Below are 13,296 nucleotides of genomic sequence, written 5' to 3'. Positions count from 1 at the left end.
TACCTGTTGAGTAGATCTCTAGATTACGTTAGACAGCTCGGAAGACCATTTACCATGGTAGTATTGCTAAACCAGAGGCAATTCGACGTTCTTTCTTCTATAATTTAAGTTTCTGGTCAACTCTGGATCGCCTATAAGGCGAATTGCTCTGTTCTGTATTGAGTCGAGCATCATGTGTTCCAAAGGTGGACGAATCTAAGTCCTGTAAAGGATTAGAAGCTGTTGCTTTTTGGTCTTGGACAGATCTCAAAGTTTTTGTGAAGCAGCCTTCACTAAATCGACCACGTGACTGTGCCAGGACATATTGGTTACTACTTCAACATTGAACAAGCGAATTTGAAGTGACGGTGATATTTTCTGTCCAAATAGGATGCGAGTTTCCAATCTGTAGGGAAGAGACTTAGGGAAATGAGTTTAGCCGGATGGTATTACATCAACTTGTACGTTTAATTTTGTTTGTTTGGACAAAGCATTGACAATTTCCTTTTGTACTTGAAACTGTAATATAATTTCTGAGATATGTTCGACGACATCTTCGACACATACAACAGCAGATAATGATCGATAAAAACGTCGATTTCCTGTACTGTTTGACGTATAAAGTTCTACTAAAAAAATATGATTCACCTTATATATTTATGAAGTAGTTTTTCCGCTCCAATCTCCCCTACTAAATTTTTTAATAAATTAATGTTCGTCGCCGACGAAGTTTAGGAAGAAATACCAAAAAACTAATTAAGTATTCAACATCCGTCGAAAAATTTGTACCTTTCTAAGGCAAGTTGAAAATAGTATCGTTGAAACTTCCTGCGAGATTACAAACAAATTATTATAATTATTGAAGGCTATATAAATATTCTACGAGTCGAAAAATTATAATCAAGAAGAGTTTTCTAGAAATTGATTCGAACAAATTCAGAAAGAACGAAAGATATTCCTGAAATTTAATGGGACCAGCAAAATAACTGTTTAACCCACAAATCCGTTATTTTGATAACCAAAATTAATAAATCAAAGTTTGAATTGCTACTTAATCACCAGATTTAGTCCTCTCGGATTATTTTCTCTTCCCAGATTTAAAAAAAACTGCGGGGTTTGTCGATGTTTGTGGGTTTTCTTTGTTGGACCAGAACCATTCTCTTATATAAGTAGAAATAAATGTGTTATAGTTTGGTACCATCCATGTAGAGATGGGAGTTGGTACAGTTACTATTTTGGTTAACTTTGGATGGTGCAAAACAGAACCACAACGGAATCAAGTTATATTCCCCTACTAAAAGGTATTTCTTCAGTACTAATAGAGTTCGAATCAATTTGCAGATATATTTATTAATTTATTTGGGTTTTTCTTTTTATTTTTATAAAAAGTCGAATACAAAATATAATAAAAAATATGTAGGCCCCCCTTTCATTCGATAAACTGTTTCCGTGATCATCTTTTGTTTGCTCGATATAATTAATTAACAGCTACCTGATCAAACTACTAATAATCTATCATCTTTAATTTCGAAATAATTTATATTTTAATTTCAACGTAAAACCTTCGAGAATAAATAGCTAGTGTCGAGAATGCGTAGGCCCAAATGTGGAAATTTATTATTATTATTATTTTTTGTTGACCAGATGGGAATGTGGCAGCATCGCCCCCCTACTCCAATAAAGACCCTCGAGCTATAGTCCAGTCAAATTCGCTTAAAACCAGACATATCTTATTAAAATAGTAAATTTTGACGTGTTTGACGTATATATTTATACAGTGATCTTCGCCTCGTGAATAATAACCTTCATAACACACTTATTATCTCAAAGATCAAATTTCTTTGATTTGGTTAATTTAATCGAAAAATTCACGTGTAGCTGGAAGAAATTCACGTGTAGCTGGAAAAAATATTTAATTTAATCGAAAAAATCACGTGTAGCTGGAAGAAATATTTAATTTAATCGAAAAATTCACGTGTATCTGGAAGAAATTCACGTGTAGCTGGAAAAAATATTTAATTTAATCGAAAAAATCACGTGTAGCTGGAAGAAATTCACGTGTAGCTGGAAGAAATATTTAATTTAATCGAAAAAATCACGTGTAGCTGGAAGAAATATTTAATTTAATCGAAAAAATCACGTGTAGCTGGAAGAAATTCACGTGTAGCTGGAAGAAATATTTAATTTAATCGAAAAAATCACGTGTAGCTGAAAGAAATATTTAATTTAATCGAAAAAATCACGTGTAGCTGAAAGAAATATTTAATTTAATCGAAAAAATCACGTGTAGCTGGAAGAAATATTTAATTTAATCGAAAAAATCACGTGTAGCTGAAAGAAATATTTAATTTAATCGAAAAAATCACGTGTAGCTGGAAGAAATATTTAATTTAATCGAAAAAATCACGTGTAGCTGGAAGAAATATTTAATTTAATCGAAAAATTCACGTGTAGCTGGAAGAAATTCACGTGTAGCTGGAAGAAATATTTAATTTAATCGAAAAAATTACGTGTAGCTGGAAGAAATATTTAATTTAATCGAAAAAATCACGTGTAGCTGGAAGAAATATTTAATTTAATCGAAAAAATCACGTGTAGCTGGAAGAAATTCACGTGTAGCTGGAAGAAATATTTAATTTAATCGAAAAAATCACGTGTAGCTGAAAGAAATATTTAATTTAATCGAAAAAATCACGTGTAGCTGAAAGAAATATTTAATTTAATCGAAAAAATCACGTGTAGCTGGAAGAAATATTTAATTTAATCGAAAAAATCACGTGTATTTGGAAGAATCTATTCAATTCAATCGAAATAATCACGTGTTTAACTCCGGATCAGGACAGACATTATGTGTTCAGAGATGATACATCACATCTGATCTACAGTTTCCTGGAAAAATTTTCTGTCAAAACATTTGCATCGGCTGCGTCAGAAGCTTCTCTTCCCACGAGGGCATGTGGTTCAAGTTCAATTTTCTTCTTATTTTTTATTGGTCATTACTTCTATTTAATGTCTTTCTGATTATTTTGTACCCGGGACTTTGGGATTTGAATTTGAATTTGAATATCGATTCTCAGTGGAAGCGCATTTCTTTCATATCTGATTTAGATCTCGTGTCTAATGAATCGTGGAAGTTCAAATTCTTATTATTATGAATAGTAGTTTATTAATTTTTTCGCAAAATTTGAATAAGCTCAAACACAAGTTATGAATTTGATTTTTTACGTATTGAACTAAAAAAAAACGTGTGGTAATCACCTTAATTTTGTTTTGATTAATAGTCTAATTTGACTGGACTATTATATACCGACTGACCGTAGCACGGCGTCCTCCGCCATACCCCCGATCCCCCCTCGCGCCACGTTCGTGGCTGTGCGTAGCGCAGTAGCCTAACCGGTAGGTAACAGGTCAATGTGTTCTTATCTCTTTTCTTCAGCACTGTCCTTTGGGTTCTCCTTCTAAAATTTGATTGTATATTCCACCAGTGGCGTACTCAAGTAATTATTTCAATCAATACCACCCGGTAGATAAATAACATTTAATATTATAAAAAATTTGTTTCCTTTAGAATTTTCCAAATATTTCTATACGTATTTTCACTTATAGTTCTTTTTATACCCTTCACTTATTTGTTTTCTTGAAAAATTACATTCTTTACAAAGTTTAATTTAACCTAGAAGTCAAAAACAAACAAGATTTAGTAATTTACGAGGTCTGGTTATTAAATAACGAGATTTGTTACGAAAAACGGTTTTATTATAAAAATTATTCTACAATCGAATGCTCCCCTTCAATATACCCCCATCCCCTCGCCGCACACCTTTCCATACATTTTTTCCTTTGATCGAAACAGTGCTGGAAGTCTTCTTTGGTTAGGGTCCTCAGTTTTTTGCTTTACTGCTCAAATCGGGTCCTTTTCAAAGCAGATCCTTTTCTAATCACCTCAAGGAAATCTGAGCAGACCTTTTGACGCAAGAGCTTTTGGTCAGGAGTCTGTTAATCTGGGTTTACAGCATCGGCAATCATCCGGATGCTCATTCGACAATCTGGTTGATTTTGCTCACTGTTTCCGGAGTTGGAGTGACCTGGGCGCTGGTCATCTTTCTCTAAAGCGGTTACACCACTCAAAAACACGCGGACGAGATAGAGAGTCGTCCCCGTAGGCCTCTTACAACAATTTATAGCACTCAGTCGGAGTTGTTTCCAAAAAACACGTTCGTTTCAAACCGCTACTGCACAAATACTATAATAGCAACGGAAACGTGTTTTGGGAGGTGCATAGACAAGATATCTAGATACCCAACGCGTTTAGGGCGCCCTCTAGGTGCGCAGTCTCGATATTCAATAGCCAGACCTCGTAGGTTAAATTATATGCTGCTAATTTTTCATGTTTTAGAAAAAACGATGCTTAGTTTAGTTACAAAAATGACAAATGACAGTACGTCAGGTCTGGTAGATTATCTCCTGTATTTATTTCTATAGATTATTCCTCTCAAACACTGATTTATCAAATTTGTTTTTGTCTTCTGTGTTTTCACTTGGTCTACTCTTTGCTGGAATTGTAGTCGATCTGTCTGTTGATCGTCCTCGAACGTCGTGGGGTTAGCAAATTATATTTTATAGCAAGATACCCAGGTTCTATCTGCTCTTCCAACTTTATCATTTCGTTTAAAACCAAGTTGAAGACGACGAGCTACCCAAGGCTGTTACCTCACCTTTTACTGTCTATTACAGATATTCGACATACTTTGACCCTATACAAGCTTGATAGTTTCTCATAGAACTTATTTCTCTAGATTACGCCACAAAACAAAGGTCTCACACTGTACACAAGCTCCAGTTAGTACTGATTGAGCTTGGATCGAATTGCAGATGTAGATTCGATCGTACTTTGAAGTTTACAATAATAAAATGGACTTCTACGAACCAGAAATGAGATACACTCGAACTCTTTCTTATAATCAACAAAAGCAGTGTGTATATTCCGGTGATCTAGTCGAAGTATCACAGAATCCACAATAAATTGTTCTTCGCACCTTTGGTGATCTATTTTGCAATCTTTTTGCTCATTCTACAGTTTTGAAAACGTCGGGATATACCCAATACCAATATTGAATTACATTGCAGAGAAAGTTTTGTACCCACTGACTAGTTTCGACGTTATTAATCTTATCAGGGAGGTTTAACAACTCTCGTTCGGGCTTGAGACCTAAAATGAAGACAAAGAGCGTCGCTATTTGGTTCATGTAGTTAAACATTCACCAGCGAATACTAACTGACGCCATCTTCACTTCCAACTGCGAACAACTAGTAAAAATCTAGCGTAGTAGATTAATATATGTGAAATGTTAGTTTTATTATTATTATTAGGTTGTTTTGTTGCAGAATATTCTCAAAAAACTGGACAACCGTCAAAATTCGAAGACGAAAAAAAGACTGTATCTCAAGCTTTTTCAGGAATGTGAAGACGGTGAGTCGTTCAATATTTATACATGATATACAGAGGGTCTCTTTATTTAATAATCATATAAATATTAATCTAACGGTGCAAAGTGTGGACTAAATGCTGGGTGTGGTAAAAGGGCATCATGACCACGATTGAATTCGGAAAACCAGGTAGAAAATGGCGGAGCTTCATCGCCAAAAGTCGAAGCGATTGATAGACAATTTGCTGTTGGTTTAATCCACGTCGAAATAATAAAAAAACATCAAAAAATATCAAACCTTCTGATGGTAATATCTGATCATTGTTGCCATATCTCAAAATTTAAGTAGCAATCCTCGTATTGTTTTTACAGGCATTCGATTTAAAATTTTCATTCGTATACTTTTGAATAATCCTGTATACTGAATTAACTATTTATTTTGTCCATATAAGCAGCATTTTATAATAAATTGTAAGAAAGGTTATCAACCCACTTGTTTTGATTAACACCAAATTTTGTAGATTAAACACTCGCAGCTTATTTTTGAGCAAAAATACGATATAACTTTTAAAAAAATGCTGATATCTCAAATCCCCCACTGTCTATTTCTTATTAATAAATCTGCTGAGAACCGAAATTAAAAATAATTTTCATCGTCTATATTTGTTTGGCAGAAAACTGTACAAGCTCAGCATTGGCTTCAAAAGTTTTATCACTACTCCATCGAAAAGAACCTCAATTTAAACGTGATCGTACAAACATCGATGATGGTCAACATTCTGGTCGTCCAATTGCTTCCTCGTCCACCTTATAGTCCAGATCTGACCTCCGGTGACTACTGATCTCAAAAAAAACGATCGCCGGTAAGAAATTCAGCTCAAATGAAGAAGCAATTGCTGAAACTGAAACATAATTTCGTCATGGCAAATGTGCTGATTAATTCTTGCTTATTATTCGAATTCTTTATACAAATCGTTAAATTGCTTACTTGGCAACAACGTCAAACACGATTCCTTTCGTTCCCAAAGATATTCGACACCCACATTTGAAATTTAATATTTCCGCATTATGGTTCGATATTTTAAAATACGAGATATACAGGGCGTTCATACATTTATCCTTATATAAAACGTACGTAAAGTGTTTTTTAGAAACACCCTGTACGCGTACTTGTTGTTAGTTACCCGAATATATAGAAAATTGTTGTGGAAAAGGACGAAACGAAAAGGATTTGACTTACGAGGGACAGAAAAAAAAATATATAGATAGATAAATTGTTTCTTCTATTTACATGAATTTCGTAGAAACTGGCAACGTCGCCTTACACACATCTATACGTACGGCCTCTGGAAGGTCAAACAACACAGAAGAAAGGGTAAAGGGAAGAGAGGGAGAAGAAGAGAAGGAGGAGGTGAGAAAACTAATTGTAAAGTCACTGACCACATCTATGAGTGTCTCCATGAAGATAATAAACAATTTTTCAATTTCGTTTGAATCATTTTTCGAAAAAAAAAAAATTAAGAAACTTTCTAAGTTCATTCACTGGTAGTTTTTGTTTATACGAGAGCTGTTGGAAAATATCCCAACCTGATAAAGGATCAAGACTTATTTTAAACTTTTTCTAGAGAAGTTCCAACCCTTGCAACCCTTTCCAATTAATATCTGCCTTGTTTGTCCTCAAAATAGACGTTTACGTATTGAGATAGTTGAGACCTTAAAGGTACCGAAGAAACCTAATGGACGAAAAAAAAAATAATGCACTGATGATTCTGAACAGTTTTTGGGGTGATGAACCCAATCAGCACGAGATGAATCGATTCCAAAGCGTGGAAAGGCTATAAATCGGCTGGCAAGTTATTATATAACAAAATTTTGGTTATAATATTCATCGACTACCTTAAACAGGTGTAAAAAACCATTACGTAAGATTTGATTGTCAAAATCACGAAAAAACAGTCTCATTTAAGAAGAAGTTCCATCGAGACAAAGCACTATGCGACAAACGATGGTGAAATTCGATTTCGAATTGCTTCCGCATCCACTGTATGTTACAGATCCGACCTTTAGTGACTTTTTCCTGTTCTCATATCTTACGAGGATGTTCGCTAGACAGAATTTTCGCGTCACATGCATATTTTAAACACTAGGTTGGCAGTAATTTCGAAATCCTCGCAGTACTTTTGACACTTATTTTAAAACAAAATTATTTAAATAATTAAATAGATGACAAATCGACATTAAAAAAAAAACAAAGCGTCTGATCGAATTGATGAAAAAAGCTGACAAAGCTTATAGAAAATAAAAAAGTTGCTTGTAAACAAAATTTCGCAACGTGTTAATTCAACACAGACCGGAAACCTTCAAACTATTGCAAAAATTTGCTTTTTATGTAACAAAAACAATTCTAGGATTATATACGAGGGACGTTCGATGGTAAAGTAACTTTTCACAGAAGTTATTAGGATTAAAGAAGATGGACAATTTGTAAGTCATTCTACTTATACGAGGATGGTTCCAGAAGTACCTGGACCGTCATACAGATGGCGGTAGTTGTTTCAAGTTCGAAGACCTATTTTTATGTACTTTACATGGTTGTTTCTATCTGCCATCTGTCTCTCTACCCTCAAATCGCCCTCGTATAAAACAAATTAGTAATTATTTCGTCTAGTGACAATATGTCGTTAACAAATTCTCTAATCTAATCTATCCGGATGTTATATATTTGTATTTTTGTTACTATCTCGAACCATTTCATTCATAGTTACGATAATTGGATTTCATGAATGATATTTTTTTCATTTTAGCTGAAAATGATTCATCTCGTAGTGGGCGTCTCTTTACTTTTAATGATAAAAGCGTCAATAGATTGTTTTCATTGATAGAATTCGTTGTATTTAGAATGAATGTTGATTTTAGTATCTGTATGGAAATTTTCAAATCTAAATTCACACACAACTAGACACTTTTTTCTGGTTCTTAACCTCAAAACTTCGCTTGTTGAAAAAAGAGTTTGTTCTGAAGGAATAACGTGGGTTATTCATGATAATTCAAAACCCCAAAGAACTCTAAATAAATCTCCTCGAAGTACCCCAAGTAAAAACCTTATGCATTCGCATCAACTATCCATTAAATATCTCGGCTTTGATAGCTCCATCATCTTCTTAATTCCTCCTGAAGAACTTCCGCTCCATACTCTCATGGAAACGTATTGCGTCGACAGTAAACGACTAGGATGTACAACTTGGCGCTTAAGATTGTACACATAAGAAAACTGGAATCCCCATAGATCAAAGAATGAAATTTGTGTGAAAAATTACACTGGTAAACACTGGTTTTGATCTAACCATGTCCAAACACACTTCGCCAAAGTATCCAAATGAAGCAAAAAGTCAGTAAACAAAAGAATAATAAATAATATCAAGCAGAAAGTCAGTAACTAACATAATAATACTCCATAATGCCCAATTGTTTGTGCCAAAGCCTCCAAATCAAGCAGAATATCAGTAACTAACATAATAATACTCCATAATGCCCAATTGTTTGTGCCAAAGCCTCCAAATCAAGCAGAATGTCAGTAACTAACATAATAATACTCCATAATGCCCAATTGTTTGTGCCAAAGCCTCCAAATCAAGCAGAATATCAGTAACTAACATAATAATACTCCATAATGCCCAATTGTTTGTGCCAAAGCCTCCAAATCAAGCAGAAAGTCGGGATTTGATTTTGTACAAAAACCAAGCTCAGCTCTTTGGGTCGGGATTAAACGACTGAAATTTAGTTTTTTCTTGTTCGAAATTTTTTTTCCGACATTGTGACGGTGAAATGACATTCCTGTAGTCATGAATTTATTGTCCTTCAGTTCCGGTTGTTCGTGGTTCTGATACGAAAGAAATTTATGAGAACATGAAGTTCTTTTTTGAAAAAATTAAATACAGTGAACATGTTTGGAAAATTCGTGGAGATTTTAAAGTCATTGTCCTTTTGCTTGGGCTACAGCTTGATAACCCTTAAGTCTAAAAAAAAAATAAATTTTTAGCGTTCTGATCTGGATTTCTTCCCCGAGAATTTTGGTACTGTACATTAAGGAATATTTTTTCCCAGTGTTATTAATTAAAATTTTTATTTTTCTTTATTTTGGAGATTAATTAGTGTAAAAATTGTCATTTTGATTTACTTTAGATATTATGCCACTCGAATGATAAATAATATGTTGAAATAGATTAATAATATAGTCCAGTTAACCAACATTAAAAATAAATCGAAATTGGAAGTGCTGAACGAAAAATTTTCATTAAAAATTTCGTATTTACTATAAAAAACGTAATAATGTATAATAATTTGCACAATTAGGTAGACAAAACATCAAAAATCGTTTATGTATGTTAAAATGTTTTTAACTGAATTAATATATACGTTTGGCAACTATGTAACGCTAGACCTATTTGTCTATGAAGTCCGAATTAGACGAGGTAAAATAGGTTAAAGAAATGAGGCTATTTTGACTGTTTTTTTTTTAAAGGACTCACTTTGTTTTAAACTAAGAAAGGTCCTTAAATAAACACAAAAACCGTGATTATTTTTCATCATATCCACACACTTTTCAAGGCGTCTAACTCGTCCTTCAGCTTTGCTAATAAAAAATAATCGGACGGGGTTAGATCAAGTTTATATGGTGGGTGTTCAATATCTGTGAAGCCACTTGAGTGGTCGTTCGAACTTTACTATAATAAAAATAGATCGTAGCAGAAACTTTGTATAAATCTTGTTTAGACTCAATAATTCTGCTGGTGTTTTGCTTTTGGAGTCTGATGGACAGATAAGGTGGGTCAGGCCCAGAGAAATTGGAGTTGGGTAGATCAAATATTAACCCTCGTATCTTAAATTTTGAAAATATCTTTCCAATAACGAACCTGGACTATTTCCGTTCCCATTGAGAAGAAAAAAAAACATCGATATTAGAATTGATACTGAATAAAGGTCAATGATGTAAATATTTTTATGAAATTCTTTAATTTACGATTTTGTTTGGTACGTTGTGGTAATATCGAAAATTTTATTTCAAAATATACTTCCTTATCAACAATATCAATCCAAAACTGATAATAAATTATAGTTAGTGGAGATTTGATATAAAAATTATCGAATTAACCAAGATTCCAAGCTCATTAGGACCCCAGCTGCCTCAAATATTGGCCTCCCAGCTTAGAAAGCTCTTGTCGAATCCTAGCATTGATTAAGTCGTATCCAGGAGATTTTTTTGGGTTTGAATTAAAATCTGGACTCGTTTATTTTTGACTTTTTTTCTGTTTCTGTTGATCTGTCGTTTCCAGGTTTCCAGGAAAATTTAAAGACACTTATTAAGTGTAAACACCCCTATATTTTAATTTAATTAGCTATCACCAACTATACGAGGTTTGGTCTGAAGAGTTGTCTACGTATCATTCTAATATAAAATAAAAAATATTAATAATCGATGTCTACTCGGAGAATTTCATTAAAAGCGACTCGACGAATAGAAGTTTTGTGATTTATATTAAAACGTGGATGATTTTTGTGCTCTACGGAATCAAAACGGTCACCAAAATCGATCCACAATGTTAATTTTTAGAATCATCCTCGAGGAGTTAAAGGGCTTCAAAATATGGCCCTTTTTTAACTAGAAAATTTGGTACACTGTATAAGATTGCTAAGGTCTTTAAATAATCAAAAAATCAAAGACATGTTCTCAACGATGTTGCTTAGAAAGTTAGTTATGAATTCATAAATCAGAATTGACAAGTTGCAATTTTGTTCTAGAAGTAATTAAATTCATTTTTCGCGGAAAAGCTTAATTGGGCGCGGGGATTGAAAGTAATATTTATTTTTAACTAGCTCATTGTCTAAAAATCGTCTAAAACTAAAAATTCGTGGTACGAACTGAGTTTTTTTGAAAAACCTTTAGACCAATACAGATTTAACAAAATGCTATATAATCTGAAATGTTTAATCTGAAATTGCAAATCTAGCTATTCCATTTCCAGAAGAAACTTTCATATTTTCCAGAGTTTTTCTCTTTATTTCTTTCTTTTTATTCACAATTTCCTAACCATCTTCTATCACATCTTTATTCTATCTGTGGAAACTACGAGGATGGTCCCAGAAGTACCTGACTCAAAAAAGAAAACACAAAAATTTTGGAAAAAATATATTTTTTCTTCATCTTTTAGCTCCATACACTTTTTTCAGCGATAAGTTCGATACCCTTAACCATTAACACCACTTCATTGTTCGAAAATCTTTACCACCGAGCCGTTTTTCAAAATCTGGCAACAGAAAATAATCCGAGGGGGCTAAATCGGGCATGAGGTTGCAATTAAAACTTAAAATCACTTAATTTTAGCCATTGAAGTAATGATGTGTGTTAGCTGGTGCATTGTCTTGATGAAACGACATTTTCTGGTGGTTTTTGCTTGATTTTTTCGCTCAAACGTTGCAATAATATTCGCCGTGGGTAGTTTTCCTTTTTTCAAGATAATCAATGAAAATCATCTCAAAAAAACCGACGCCATTACCTTGCCTGCAGATGAAACAGTCTTTGTCTTCTTTGGAACCGGTTCCCGCTTTCTCATGACCAAAATTTCAGTTAATATCGCACTTTTTGAAATGTCTACTTCATCTACTAGTTCGTTCAGTTCCAGTCGACGATCAGCCAGTACCAATTTGTGGATTTTCTTAAACATATCTGGAGTCGTTACTTCTTTTGGTCGACCACTGCGATGCTGGTCATACAGACTCTGGTACTTAATATTTTACTATCAATTACGAAGGACCACTCTCACCTAGAGTAGAATCTAGTTCAGCTTTTGGATTGGTTGGGCTAAGGTCTTTCTAAATCAGTGGGTAGGTTATAGGCCAGTTACTTTTGGTACAATCCTCGTAATATTTAACAAAAAAAGTATGTGGACATCAATTAGGCTCGAGGAAATGTAAAAATGGAAAAAAATGAGGCTTTTTGTGAATCGACTCTGCTGATCAATAGTCGATAATCGATAATTTTTATGTTTTCCAATCTATTGTTGATATCGTATTAATTAGGTTTGTTTTGCTCACCCCTCGTACATATTTCACGCGAATCAAATTTTATACGATCGTAATAAGTATTTTATGTCGAAGAATGTACTAGCATATGTTCGGTTTGTCCACACCAACGCAACACAACGCCCAGACGTCGTCCCACTTTATTTTAAACGCATGCCTGCTTTCCATACAAGGCAATTTCACTATGTCCATATGGAAACCTACGTTAAATAATAACGATATGGAGAACACGATAATCCCTGAAAAATGATGGGAACGAATAATTTGAAAAAAAAAAAAATAACGGTATTCGTTGTTATCTTTTTATTTTGTTATTTTCGTTCGAATTCCAAGCGATTATACGAAATTTCGTTTGTTCCAGTCAATTCATTTAAACTGATTGTATAATTAAATTGATACAACAAACTTTCACCAATGAATGAAGTCGCGTTATTGAAACGAATGAAACTCATTGGCGTCCTTATAATAGGGGACATAAGTCAATGAGAGTCAGTCGCCGCAACTCTGGTGGTTTTTAAATTGACAGCTTGTCAAAATTTGAAAGATTTTTGACGTATTGCGTCACGTTTATAGAGCTAAATCTTCATACTTTTTAGATAATTAAGAGAATCGTCAGTCCGGTGAAAATAGCGTCAGTTAGTTGTAGAACCATGCAACGCGCTCCATGCATCCAAAAGCGCTGCGTCGTCTATTTGACAGATGATTTAACGATCTTTCCATATACAAGCATTCAATTGACGGAAATAAATCATTATAAAATTCGTATTACTAAACAAAATATTCAATTATTAAATTGTTAAGTTGTATCGGT

General features: G+C 33.7%; 1 protein-coding gene across 2 annotated transcripts in view; it reads left to right on the top strand.

Annotated features, from left to right (window-relative positions):
- Window positions 1-13,296, top strand: part of LOC130447762 (protein sprouty) — a 50,599-nt gene that overhangs the window by 12,495 nt on the left and 24,808 nt on the right. For both annotated transcript variants that reach the window (XM_056784750.1, XM_056784751.1), the window contains one exon: window positions 5,365-5,449. The gene's annotated coding sequence lies outside the window, so the exon portion shown is untranslated. The remainder of the gene's footprint in view (window positions 1-5,364; window positions 5,450-13,296) is intronic.

This window comes from Diorhabda sublineata, chromosome 8 (assembly GCF_026230105.1).
Source record: "Diorhabda sublineata isolate icDioSubl1.1 chromosome 8, icDioSubl1.1, whole genome shotgun sequence".
NCBI lineage: Eukaryota > Metazoa > Arthropoda > Insecta > Coleoptera > Chrysomelidae > Diorhabda > Diorhabda sublineata.
The sequence above is the reverse complement of the archived record's forward strand: the minus strand, read 5'-3'. Positions and strand labels throughout refer to the sequence as shown.